Raw genomic sequence first — 13,961 nt, 5'->3', positions numbered from 1 at the left:
AGCCAAGCCTCTCTGCTTTCCTGTATCATAGGCTGGTGGATGCCACGTCACCAGGTACTCCTCAGCTACACCATGAGTCGCCCCAAGCCCTGGCACAGGTTGCTGGAGAGCCCCATAGTGAACCTCATCCCCAGAACTGATTGGAGATGGTGACACTCAGGATGTTGGCCTCTGCTGGCTCCCAGGCAGCGAAGATCCTCAGTGAAGACTCTGGAGTCCACATCCTGAAGCAGGACTGGGGCCTTGCTTTGGGGGTGGATTTTTATTTTCCTTCTGAGGAAATGTAGTTTATGTATGTATTTAGAGACAAGGTCTTGCTCTGCCATTCAGGCTGAGTGCAGTGGTGCAATATTGGCTTACTGCAGTCTGGACCTCCGGAGCCGAAGCAATCTGGTTGGGCGTGCTGGCTCATTCATGTAATCCAAGCACTTTGGGAGGCTGAGGTGGGAGGATTGCTTGAGACCAGGAGTTTGAGACCACCCTGCCAACATAGCGAGACCCCTGTCTCTAGAATAAAGAAACAATTTTTTTTTTTGAGACGGAGTCTTGCTCTGTCGCCCAGGCTGGAGTGCAGTGGTGCCATCTCAGCTCACTGCAAGCTCCACCTCCTGGGTTTACACCATACTCCTGCCTCAGCCTCCCGAGTAGCTGGGACTACAGGCACCCGCCACCTTGCCCGGCTAGTTTTTTGTTTTTTGGTTTTGTTTTGTTTTGTTTTGTTTTGAGATGGAGTCTTGCTCTGTCGCCCAGGCTGGAGTGCAGTGGCCGGATCTCAGCTCACTGCAAGCTCCGCCTTCTGGGTTTACGCCATTCTCCTGCCTCAGCCTCCCGAGTAGCTGGGACTACAGGCGCCCGCCACCTCGCCCGGCTAGTTTTTTGTATTTTTTTTAGTGGAGATGGGGTTTCACCATGTTAGCCAGGATGGTCTTGATCTCCTGACCTCGTGATCCACCTGTCTCGGCCTCCCAAAGTGCTGGGATTACAGGCTTCAGCCACCGCGCCCGGCCAAGAAACAATTTTTAAAAACAGAAAGGCCGGGTGTGGTGGCTCACGCCTGTAATCCCAGCACTTTGGGAGGCCAAGGCAGACAGATTGCCTGAGCTCAGGAGTTCGAGACCAGCCTGGGCAACTCAGTGAAGCCCCATCTCTACTAAAATACAAAAAATTACCTGGGCGTGGTGGCGTGCGCCTGTAGTCCCAGCTACTTGGGAGGTTGAGGCAGGAGAATCATTTGAACCCGGGAGGTGGAGGTTGCAGTGAGCCAAAATGGCAGCACTGTACTCCAGCCTGGGTGACAGAGAGAGACGGGATTTCACTGTGTTGTCCAGGCTGAAGTGCAGTGATTCAATCATGTCTCACTGCAGCCATGAACTGCTGGGCTCAAGCAGTCTGTTGCCTCAGCCTCCCGGGTAGCTGGGACTATAGGCATCCATGCATCACCACACCTGGCTTTATTTATTTATTTATTTATTTATTTTGCTTTTTGTGGAGATAGGGTTTTGCTATGTTGCCCAGGCTGGGCTTGAACTCCTGAGCTCAAGCAACCCTCTCCCCTCAGCCTCCCAAAGTGCTGAGATTATAGGTGTGAACTGCTGCACTCGGTCTGTCTTTTGTTTATTTATTTTTTAGATGGAGTCTCACTCTGTTGCCCAGGCTGGAGTGCAGTGGTGCCATTTCAGCTCACTGCAACCTCCGCTTCCCGGGTTCAAGTGATTCTCCTGCCTCAGCCTCCAGAGTAGCTGGGATTATAGGCCCCCACCACCATGCCCGGCTAACTTTTGTGTTTTTAGTAGAGATGGGGTTTCACCATGTTGGCCAGGCTGGTCTGTAACTCCCGACCTCAAGTGATCCGTCCACCTCGGCCTCCCAAAGTGCTGGGATTACAGGTGTGAACCACTTCGCCCAGCCCAGCCTATTTTTTTAATTGACTTTTAATTTAAAAATCAATGCAGGCTGGACATGGGGGCTCACGCCTGTAATCCCAGCACTTTGGGAGGCCGAGGCAGGTGGATCACTTGAGGTCAGGGGTTCGATACCAGACTGGCCAACATGGTGAAACTCCGTCTCTACTAAAAACACAAAGATTAGCCAGGTGTGATGGCACACAACTGTAATCCCAGCTACTCAGGAGAATCGCTTGAACCTGGGAGATAGGGTTTGCAGTGAGCCAAGATTGTGCCACTGCACTCCAGCCTGGGTGACAGAGTGAGACTCTGTCTCCAAAAAAAAAAAAAAAAAAACACACAATGCATGCAATAAAAATTCGAATAGTTAAAAAAAAAAGAAAAAGAAAAGAGGACCCAATAAAGAGTGAAACTCTTTCCCAACAGACTTCCTGGAAGTATGAGAGCTGCATCTGTGTCCTTACAGACCTGTGTTCAACTTCTCAGGCATTCAAATTCCTTCCTCATTTCAGGATATGCTTTTCTGGGCTTTCTGTCCCCATCAGCCTAGGAAGTTCTAACAGGGACATCTGGATTGTAGCATTCCTTCCTCAGCACTGTACCAGATGATCGGGTACAAGCAGTGCTCTGCAAAGGTTGCTGCTCCAAAAAGTTCAGAGAGGTGGAACAGATCCTGAGGTGGGTGGACAGCTCAGGTAACTTCATGCTCATGGCCTCAGTTTGTGCCTTACTTTATGGAAAGGGGAAGGCAGGGCGTTAGGAGAATGAGATTGAGGATGGATGGGTGGCTGCGTTGTTATTGTTTCATGAACACCTATTAGGGAACAAAGAAGTGTAAGACCTAGTCCTTGCCCTCTGGGAGCCCAACGTCTAACAGGAGAGAAGGTATTTGTGAGAACAGCACTACTAGAAAGCATACTACATGAGGGTGGGGGCTTGAGAAATACACGCCTGATCTTCCGGAAGACTCGCCACAGGACATCCCACTGAGAAGTTGGGAAAATACTGGTCTATAGAAGCCATACTGAGCTAGTGATGGCCAAGGCTAAGTCTCTGGTTTCCTGGATGCTGGGCTGGGGGATCCTACTGCACTAGTGCCCCTTAGCTACGCTATGAGTCACCCCGGTCACTAGCACAGGCCCTAGGAGAGTCCCATAGGGAGCTCTAACCCCAGAGCTGATCAAAGATAGTGACACTCAGGATGCTGGCCTCCGCATTTTGTTCACTTAATTACCTCTTTAGTATTTAGCACTTGTCTAGCCAGGATGGGCACCATAGGGGGTACAAGTGATTGGAGTTGAGCGACAGACATGAACAGGAAACTGGCAACCTAAGGCAGTACAATTTGCTTGACAGCAGAGTTGATGGGAGGAGTCGGAGCTCCTGATACAATAAGCATGAGACTTCATGGAGAAGTCAGGGATTGGAGGATGAATTGGATGGGGCAGAGGGAAAGGAGGGAGGAGGCAATGTGGGACGAAGGTGAAACACACTGGGGAGACAGGAATTGGGATTGTAAGGCAGGAGACTGGCATAGCCAGAGGCCGTGGACCAGCTGCTGGTGGTCTGGGCCCCACAGAGCTGCAGCCCCTTTGGAACTCCTCAGGAACAGGAATGCATAGCGCTGAAAGGAGGCCAGAGAGGATGAAATGGAAGTCTTGAGAAGGTTGGTTTAAGTCAGACACCATCAAAAATGAAAAACACCCCAAAACACACAGGTAAAGGCAGTTATGATCAAGGATTTGGGCACCATGACCGGCTCTCTGACATCTGGGCCCTGGGTATTGGGTGTTGGCAGGGAGTAAAGGGGAAAAGTAGGAAACTTCATACCAGGCTCAGGATGAGCCAGCCTGTGCCTGTAATTTCACAGCATTGGTCCATCCAGCTGTTACTGTAAAAACATGGAATAGAGCATCCTAGAGGCCCAGAACCCTGTTTTGGAAGAGCACAGGACAGTTTGTGAGGCGTGGCTGTCATTCCACCCCCCACTGACTCCTAGGGAGTCATTAGGGAGGCATATCCTTTTTCTTTCTTTCTTTCTTTTTGAGGCAGGCTTTTTCTCTGTTGCCCAGGGTGGAGCGCAGTGGCACGATCTTGGCTCACTGCATCCTCTGCCCCCAGATTCAAGCGATTCTCCTGACTCAGCCTCCTGAGTAGCTGGGATTACAGATGTGCACCACCCAGCTCGGCTACTTTTTGTATTTTTAGTAGAGATGGAGTTTCCTCCATATTGGCCAGGCTGGTCTTGAACTCCTGGCCTCATGTGGTCTACTCACCTCAGCCTCCTACAGTGCTGAGATTACAGGTATGAGCCACGGTGCCTGGCTAGGGAGGCATATCTCTAAACTGGTAATTCTTGAGATGAGAGATCCTAAATATCTGTTCAGAATCATACACAGCCCCCAGCCCACCCTGATAAGGGTTCCAGATGTCTCCTTCCAGAAGAATCACTCTGCTCGTGAGATGCTGGCACTGTATCCCAAAGGTTGGGAACCTCTGTTCAAACTTCTTTAGACATAATTTAATTTAATTTAATGTGTTATTTTTTGAGATAGGGTCTCGCTCTGCTGCTCACTCTGGAGGGCAATGGTGCGATCATGACCCATTGCAGCCTTGAGCTCCTGGGCTCAAGCGATCCTCCTGCCTTGGCCTCTCAAAGTGCTGGGATTACAGGTGTGAGCCACTGAGCCTGGCCTAGACATATTTTAAATCCACATCACCCCTCAGATAATTATATACCCCTCAAATAATAAAGCATGATAATTTCTATAGGTTTATCATAAGACTCTCTTTGTTATAAAAGACTACCTTTGGGCTGAGTGCGGTGGCTCACACCTGTAATTCCAGCACTTTGGGAGGCCAAGGTGGGTGGATCACCTGAGGTCAGGAGTTCGAGACCAGCCTAATCGACATGGAGAAATCCTGTCTCTACTACAAATACAAAATTAGCCAGGTATGGTGGTGCACGCCTATAATCTCAGCCACTCGGGAGGCTGAGGCTGGAGAATAGCTTGAAGCTGGGAGGTGGAGGTTGTGGTGAGCCCAGATCATGCCATTGCACTCTAGCCTGGGCAACAAGAGTGAAACTCTGTCTCAAAAAAAAAAAAAAAAAAAAAAAAAGACTCCCTTTGATGTCTCCCATTCAAGATTCAAATCCTGTATCTGGTATTAGAGGTGTAAGCCAGTGTTGACTATCTGGGTGTCCCCACACCTTTCATTCCAATGGTGTCAATATCCTTTAACTGAAAAATGGCTGCTTCAGACCCCATCCTACATATAGTGTCAAAGCCAGTGCCCCTGCCCCACACTTCAAGGATTTGGGGATGAGAAGTGGTTCTCTTTTTTCTTTGGAGATGGAGTTTCACTCTGTCGCCCAGGCTGGAGTGGAGTGGTATGATCTCAGCTCACTGCAACCTACGTCGCCCAGGTTCAAGCAATTCTCCTGCCTCAGCCTCCCAAGTAGCTGGGACTACAAGAGCGTGCCACCACGCCTGGCTAATTTTTGTATATATATATATATGTGTGTATATATAGACACACACACACACGTATATATATATATATATTCGAGACGGAGTTTTGCTGTTGCCCAGGCTGAAGTCCAATGATGCAATCTCAGCTCACTGTAACCTCCATCTCCTGGGTTCAAGTGATTCTCCTGCCTCAGCCTCCCGCATAGCTGGGATTACAGGTACCCGCCATCACACCCAGCTAGTTTTTTGTATTTTTAGTAGAGATGGGGTTTCACCATGTTGGCCAGGCTGGTCTCGAACTCCTGAGCTCAAGCAATCAGCCTGCCTCGGCATCCCAAAGTGCTGGGATTACAGGCGTGAGCCATTGTGCCCGGCTGCCACCCTATTTTATTTTTATTTTTTTTCTTGCCTTATCACTCAGGCTGGAGTGCAATGGCACGATCTCAGCTCACTGCAACCTCTGCCTCTCAGGTTCAAGCGATTCTCCTGTCTCAGTCTCTCAAGTAGCTGGGATTACAGGCACCCGCCACCATGCCCAGCTAATTTTTGTATTTTTAGTAGAGACAGGGTTTCACTGTGTTAGCCAGGATGGTCTCGATCTCCTGACCTTGTGATCCACCCGCCTTGGCCTCCTAAAGTGCTGGGATTACAGGCGTGAGCCACCGTGCCCAGCTGCCAGCTTTGTAGTTTTCATTGACTGAACCTAATTTATTTCACTAGGTCCCTAATGACCGCCTTTAGTTTTTATTTATTTATTTATTTTTTTGAGACGGAGTCTTGCTCTGTTGCCCAGGCTGGAATGCAGTGGCACAATCTCGGCTCACTACAAGCTCTGCCTCCTGGGTTCATGGCATTCTCCTGCCTCAGCCTCCCGAGTAGCTGGGACTACAGGCGCCTGCCACCATGCCCAGCTAATTATTATTATTATTATTTTTTGGTATTTTTAGTAGAGACGGGGTTTCACCATGTTAGCCAGGATGGTCTTGATCTCCTGACCTCGTGATCCACCTGCCTCGACCTCCCAAAGTGCTGGGATTATAGGCATGAGCCACCGCGCCTGGTGACTGCCTTTAGTTTTTAAAGGAGCATTTCTTTCTTTACACTGCCCCATGATAGCAATACAGACATTTAGCCTGTCAGTGGAAGCTCTGTCTGCTCTATTGCCTGCTACCCAAACTTGCCCGGCTGTGCTCAGTCCTTCCTCCCTCTTTCCCTCTCTCCCTTCTCCCTCCCTCCCTCCCTCCCTTCCTTCCTTCCTCTTTCTCTCTCTTTTCTTTCTTTCTTTTCTTTCCTTCTTTTTCCTTCATTTATTCTTTCTTTCTTTCTTTTCTTTTCTTTCTTTTCTTTCTCTTTCTGTATAGGGTTTTGCTCTATGTATGTATGTATGTATCTATCTATCTATCCATCTATCTATCTACTATCTATGTATCTATAGGGTTTTGCTCTGTCACCCAGGCTGGAGGGCTGCAGTGGTGCAATCATAGCTCACTGCAGCCTCGACCTTCCAGGCCCAAGCAAGCCTCCCACCTCAGCCTCCCAAGTAACTGGGACCACAGGTGTGTGCCACCATGCCTGGCAAATTTTTAAATTTTACGTAGAGAGGAGGTCTCCCTATGTTGCCCAGACTGGCCTCTAACTCCTGGGCTCAAGGGATCCTCCTATGTCAGCCTCCCAAGGTGCTGATATTACAGGCTTGTCTCCTGACCACTTCCAAGCCATGCCCTGTTTTTTCCCAGTTTTGTTCTCCAGGAGTCCTGGGCCAGGGGACCTGTGTCCAAGTCCTGGTCTCTCAAGCCCCAGCTCTGGTCCCACTTTGTCCCTGAAGACTGCTTCACCACTCTAGGCCACACCCTCCCCTGACTTCCCACAGAGCTTTTAGAAGTATCTCTAAGTCCAAGAAACTGTGCGGCTGAGAAAGACACAAAGACAGGATGGGAGGCACTCCTTGCCTTCTGGGACTTCCCATTCGGTTTGGGTATACAGAGAGCCACCATTCCTTCACTAGTCAGTGTGCTTCTGGTTGCAATCAACAGAAGCTGACTGACCAACCAGGAAGAAAAGGGAATATTCTGGAAGGAACCTGGAATCATTCACAGACTCAAAGGTACTGATGAAGAGCCAGTCTTGGATACTGACAAAAATGTGTCTGTCATTTCTGCTCCTTTCACTGTATTGGGATCATTCTTTCAAACCAACTTACTCTAAAAAAATGGAGGATGGCTGGGCGCGGTGGCTCATGCCTATAATCCCAGCACTTTGGGAGGCTAAGGTAGGTGGATCACTTGAGGTCAGGAATTTGAGACCAGTATAGCTAACATGGTGAAACCCCATCTCTACTAAAAATACAAAAATTAGCCAGGCGTGGTGGCGCATGCCTGTAATCCCAGCTACTCAGCAGGCTGAGGCACAAGAATCACTTGAAACCGGGACACAGAGGTTGCAGTGAGCCGAGATCGCGCTACCGCACTCCAACCTGAGTGATGGAGTGAGACTCTGTCTCAAAAAAATTTATAAAGAAAAAAATGGAGGACAAGATTATTCCTGACTCATATAGTTATAATTCACCAGAGAGGAAATTAGCTTTTTCCCTCAACTCAGTTAGAAGGATCCCAGGGGAAAGCTTGGATTGGTCCAGCTCAAGACACATCCCACCCTGGCTTAATGACTGTGCTATGACTGGGCCCACAGGGTGCTGTGATTGGGCTGGCTTGAGTCAAGTGCTCACCCTTCAAGCAGTTACTGAGACCAGGCTGGAGTTGCTATGCAAGAAGATGGCAACACACATTTGAATTACATGGGTAGGACCTAGGAAGGCGCATTTCCCAAAGTGTAGGAGGTGTGATGCTCAAGGAAGAAAGGAGACATGCTGGGCTGAAGAAGTTCGTGGGTGCGCACCACAGACACATAAACAGCAGGGGAGGCACCTTGAGCCAAGGCGTGTTTGTTCCAGGATTCTCACTGACCTGCAGTCTAGCAGGGCATGCTCTCCATAGGATTATTAGTGTGAGGGAAGGAATACAAAAGACATGGTTTGGCCGGGCGCGGTGGCTCACGCCTGTAATCCCAGCACTTTGGGAGGCTGAGGCGGTTGGACCACTTGAGGTCAGGAGTTCGTGACCAGCCTGGCCCACATGGTGAAACCCTGTCTCTACCAAAAATACAAAAATTAGCCAGGTGTGGTGGGGCATGCCTGTAACCCCAGCTACTCGGGAGGCTAAGACAGGAGAATTGCTTGAACCCTGGAGGCAGAGGTTGCAGTGAGCTGAGATTGCACCACTGCATTCCAGCCCAGGCAACACAGCGAGACTCAGTCTCAAAAAAAAAAAACAAAACAAAAAAAACATGGTTCACGCCATGTAGGGACTTGCAGGATGGTAATGGCAGTGGTACAGAAAGAGCCTTTTGTTTTTTTTGAGATGGAGTCTTGCTTTGTTGCCCAGGCTGGAGGTGCAGTGGCCTGATCTCAGCTCACTGCAAGCTCTGCCTCCCGGGTTCACACCATTCTCCTGCCTTTGCCTCCCTAGTAGCTGGGACTACAGGCGCCGCCACCACGCCCGGCTAATTGTTTTATATTTTTAGTAGAGATGGAGTTTCACCATGTTAGCCAGGATGGTCTTGATCTCCTGACCTCGTGATCCGCCCGCCTCGGCCTCCCAAAGTGCTGGGATTACAGGCATGAGCCACCATGCCCGGCCCAGAAAGAGTCTTTTTTTTTTTTTTTTTTTTTTTTTTGAGACGGAGTCTTGCTTTGTTGCTCAGGCTGGAGTGCAGTGGCGCGATCTCGGCTCACTGCAAGCTCCGCTTCCCGGGTTCCCGCCATTCTCCTGCCTCAGCCTCCCGAGTAGCTGGGACTACAGGCGCTGCCACCACGCCCGGCTAATTTTTTTTGTATTTTTAGTGGAGATGGGGTTTCATTGTGTTAGCCAGGATGGTCTCGATCTCCTGACCTCGTGATCCGCCCGCCTCGGCCTCCCAAAGTGCTGGGATTACAGGCATGAGCCACCATGCCCGGCCCAGAAAGAGTCTTAATGAGTGGAATGAAGCCATGGATTATAAACTTTTTTGAGGAAAAAACAGGCATACATATATGTACTTATATAGGCTAATATGTATGCTATAAATCATACACATGATACAAATTTAAAGGATAAGATAATTTTTTTTTTTTTTTTTTTTTTTTTTTTTTTTTTTATGAAACAGAACCTCATTCTGTCACTCAGGCTGGAATGCAGTGACGTGATCACAACTCACTGCAACCTCGACCTCCTGGGCTCAAGTGATGCTCTTACCTCAGCCTCCAGAGTAGCTGGGACTGCAGGCACGTGCCACCATGCCTAGCTTTTTTTTTTTTAATTTTTTTGTAGAGATGGGGTCCCATTATGTTGCCCAGGCTGGTCTCCAACTCCTGGCTTCAAGCAATCCTCCCACCTCAGCCTTCCAAAGTGCTGGGATTACAGGCATGAGCCACTGCACCTGGCCAAGATAAATATTATTAAAACATTATTTTAACACTGTATGTTATTTGTTCAGATAATACTTTTTTCTTTCACTAAAAATGAGGGTCTGGGGGTGAGATGATGTCTAAGGTAATTTTCAGCTCTGCATGTTGCATTCATATTCTACAAATGTGGAGATCATAGGCTACAAGTACTAAATGTCTGTTTTCTTGATTCTTGAGATACCACTGCCACTAATGGGAATAACGGTGAACTTCATTTAAAAGTTTTTAAAGCAGGGCATGGTGGCTCACACCTGTAATCCCAACACTTTGGGAGGCTGAGGCAGGTGGATCACGAGGTCAGGAGATCAAGACCATCCGGGCTAACACGGTGAAACCCTATCTCTACTAAAAATACAAACAAACAAACAAACAAACAAACAAAACTTAGCCGGGCATGGGGGCAGGTGCCTGTAGTCCCAGCTACTCAAGAGGCTGAGGCAGGAGAATGGCGTGAACCCAGGAGGCGGAGCTTGCAGTAAGCTGAGATCGTGCTACTGCACTCCAGCCTGGGTAACAGAGCGAGACTTTGTCTCAAAACACACACACACACACACACACACACACACACACACACACACACACACAGTTTTTTAAAACGGACTGGGCGCAGTGGCTCACACCTATAATCCCAGCACTTTGGGAGGCCAAGGTGGGTGGATCACTTGAGGTCAGGAGTTTGAGATCAGCCTGGCCAACATGATGAAACCCCTTCTCTACTAAAAATACAACAATTAGGTTGGCGTGGTGGCACACACCTGTAATCCTGGCTACTTGGGAGGCTGAGGCAGGAGAATTGCTTGACCTGGGAGGCGGAGGTTGCAGTGAGTCGAGATTGCGGCACTACACTCTAGCCTCGGAGAGAGCAAGATTCTATCTCAAAAAAAAAAAAGTTTTTTAAAACAGCATATGTCAAGATTTGAATGTCAGTGGGAAAAAACAAACGGGTAGCTTCTAAGAGACACAACAAAGCCACATTTATCCTGCTGAATTCATTGCAATACAAGGCTTGGGCCTTGCAAAAGTAAAGCAGAGAGAAGAAATTGCCTGTCATCAAGTGCTTGCTGTATGCCGGGCACTTGACTACATAAGCACTTTACATAACAAGGTTGTTGTTCCATCAACAACCTTAGGATGAGGTGTTCACATTCTCAGCGGAAGACAAGGATACTAGGGCAGAGTGAGCATGAGCCACAGCACTTAGTAAATGAAGGATCTGGGACTAAACAACAATAACAATCATGAGTACTTCTCGATCTCTTCCTCTGTGCCAGGTACTGTTCTAAGTACTTGACTTGAATTCACTCATTTAATTCACACAACTCTGTGAGCTAAGTACTGTTTTCTATTCACCAATAATAATGAGGAAACAAGTACTAAGAAGTTAAAGACCTGACCAAAGTTCGTATCTAGTAAGTGGCTGTGATGGTGAATACTGAATCAACTTGGTCGTATTGAAAGATGCAAAGCATTGATCCTGGGTGTGTCTGTGAGGGTGTTACTCAAAGATTAACATTTGAGTCCGTGGGCTGGGAAAGGCAGACCAATCCTTAATCTGGGTGGGCACCATCTAATCAGCTGCCAGCACAGCTAGAATATAAAGTAGGCAGAAAAATGTAAAAAGAATAGACTGGCCTAGGCTCCCAGCCTACATCTTTCTCCGGTGCTGGACCCTTCCCACCCTCAAACATCAACAAGCATCAGACTCCAGGTTCTTCAGTTTTGGGACTCGGACTGGCTCTCCTTGCTACTCAGCTTCCAGATGGTCAGTCTATTGTGGAGCCTTGTGAGCATGTGAGTTAATACTTAATAAACTTCCCTTTATAAAATATTTTATATATATATATGTATATACATCCTATTAGTCTCTCTAGAGAACCCTGACTAATATAGTGGCAGTGCTGGGCTAGGGACCCAGACGGTCTCACTCCCCAGCCTCACTTAGCAAATTGCTGTATCCCACTGTCTTCACCAGGCCAGGGGACTGCAGGCGCCACACCATCTCCACCAGCCCAGGGCATTGCAACCCTGGTGCCTGGTGCTGCCTCCTTTGCAGGCTGGAAATTTGAACTGAGCCTTTTTCCAGACTTGCAGGCTCAGAGTCTGGGATGCTGAATCATGCTCAGTTTCAAGAGACTGACGTATAAGCCACAGTGTGGACATAAGCATTAGCCTCACCTGCATGTTGCCTCCCAGAAGCTACCTGGCAACATGCATTGTCAGAAGGTTGCCTCGTGAGTATAGAAACAGAGTAGAGGGAATGAGTTCTACGACTGAACTGTTTAATGACCTCAGCATCCTATGTCCTGATATTGTGCCTGTGGAGGATAACATTTTTATTTTATTTTTAAAGACAAGGTCTTGGTCTGTTGCCTACGCTGGAGTGCGGTGGTGCAATCATGGCTCACTGCAGCGTCGAACTACTGGGTTCAAACAATCCTTCCACCTCAGCCTCTTGAGTAGCTGAGACTACAGGTGTGTACCACTACTCCTGGCTCATTTTAATTTTGATTTTAATTTTGTAGAGACAGGGTCTGCCTATGTCGCTCAGGTTGGTCTCAAACTCCAGTGATCCTCCTGCCTCGCCCTCCCAAAATGCTGGGATTACAGGCATGAGCCACCTCACCCATGACACATTTTTTTTTTCTGTATCTGACACCAAGAGTTTGTTGGTCTGAGAGATCAGGTCAGACCCTCTGGACAGAATCTCCCTGAGACTGATTGGTTTCTTCAGCCTGGCCCATTCTTTCTCTAGATTTATTAATGATCCAATGAAGTGCCTGTCGATCTAGTTGCCCTGGAAATAATGCCTGTGTTTGAGATGACATTTCATATCCTTCCACTCTGATTCATCATTCAATCATTTACAAATACGAATACTTCTATCTACAACAAATGGAGGATATAGCAGAGAGACATTTCAGTGGAAGAGATATAGATAATTAATATGTAAATGAGTGAAAAAATGAGATTACTTCAGATGGTGATAAATAGTATGAAAAATTTCCAGCAGGGTAATGAGACTGAGTATTGAGATGGAGGATGGCGTGGGGCTGTAGAAAGGGGGGTCTGGAGATGTCTCTCTGAGGATGTAGAATCTGAACTGAGCCCTGCATGTGACGAAGGAGCTAGTCATGATCTTAAAAGTTTTGTTCTCCGCTGGGTGTGGTGGCTCACACCTGTAATCCCAGCGCTTTGGGAGGCTGAGGTGGGCGGATCACCTGAGGTCGGGAGTTCGAGACCAGCCTGGCCAACATGGAGAAACCCTGTCTCTACTAAAAATACAAAATTAGCTAGGTGTGGTGGCACATGCCTGTAATCCCAGCTACTCAGGAAGCTGAGGCAGGAGAATTGCTTGAACCCGGGAGGTGGAGGTTGCAGTGAGCCGAGATTGTGCCATTGCACTCCAACCTGGGCAACAGGAGGGAAATTCCATCTCAAAAAAGAGTTTCGTTCTCAGAGGAAACAACTTCACGCCTATCACGTGAAGTGGAAGTTCATTGCTTGTCTCCAGAGAGACAATGGTATAAATTAGGCAGGTATGGTTGCAGTAGTGTTGCTGGTATTGGCGATAAAGTACATGGCGATGAAACGGTAATGTGGCTGTGCTTTCCAACAAAAATTCCGAACACATCGTCTTACATGTAGCATGAGGACTGAAAATATTTGAAATCAGGGTTGTCTTGGACTTTCCAAGGCACATGATTACCATAATTAACAGGCTACAGAGGGCTGGCCTGGGCCTGACTCCGCACTCCACACTGTTGCTGTGGAAACTGTTCCCAGTTTCTAAAAAGCCAAATAACAGGTGAACTTTTGGAATAAAATCACTTGCCTTTTTGAACCATATTTCTTTTCTCCAACAATGTTACATGTTCTTTCCTCAGCAAAAAGTCTGACTTTTACACATTTTTGAATCCCTCAAAACATTTAGCAGAGAGCTGGACATACAGAAGACAGCAGGGTCCCATGGCTTTGCCTGAAACGCGGAACCCGGTCTTGATCTTTTTTTTTTTTGTTTCGAGACAGAGTCTTGCTCTGCCGCCCAGGCTGGAGTGCAGTGGCGGGATCTCAGCTCACTGCAAG

The sequence above is a fragment of the Macaca nemestrina genome, chromosome 4, assembly GCF_043159975.1.
Source record: "Macaca nemestrina isolate mMacNem1 chromosome 4, mMacNem.hap1, whole genome shotgun sequence".
NCBI lineage: Eukaryota > Metazoa > Chordata > Mammalia > Primates > Cercopithecidae > Macaca > Macaca nemestrina.
This window is presented reverse-complemented; position numbering follows the sequence as displayed.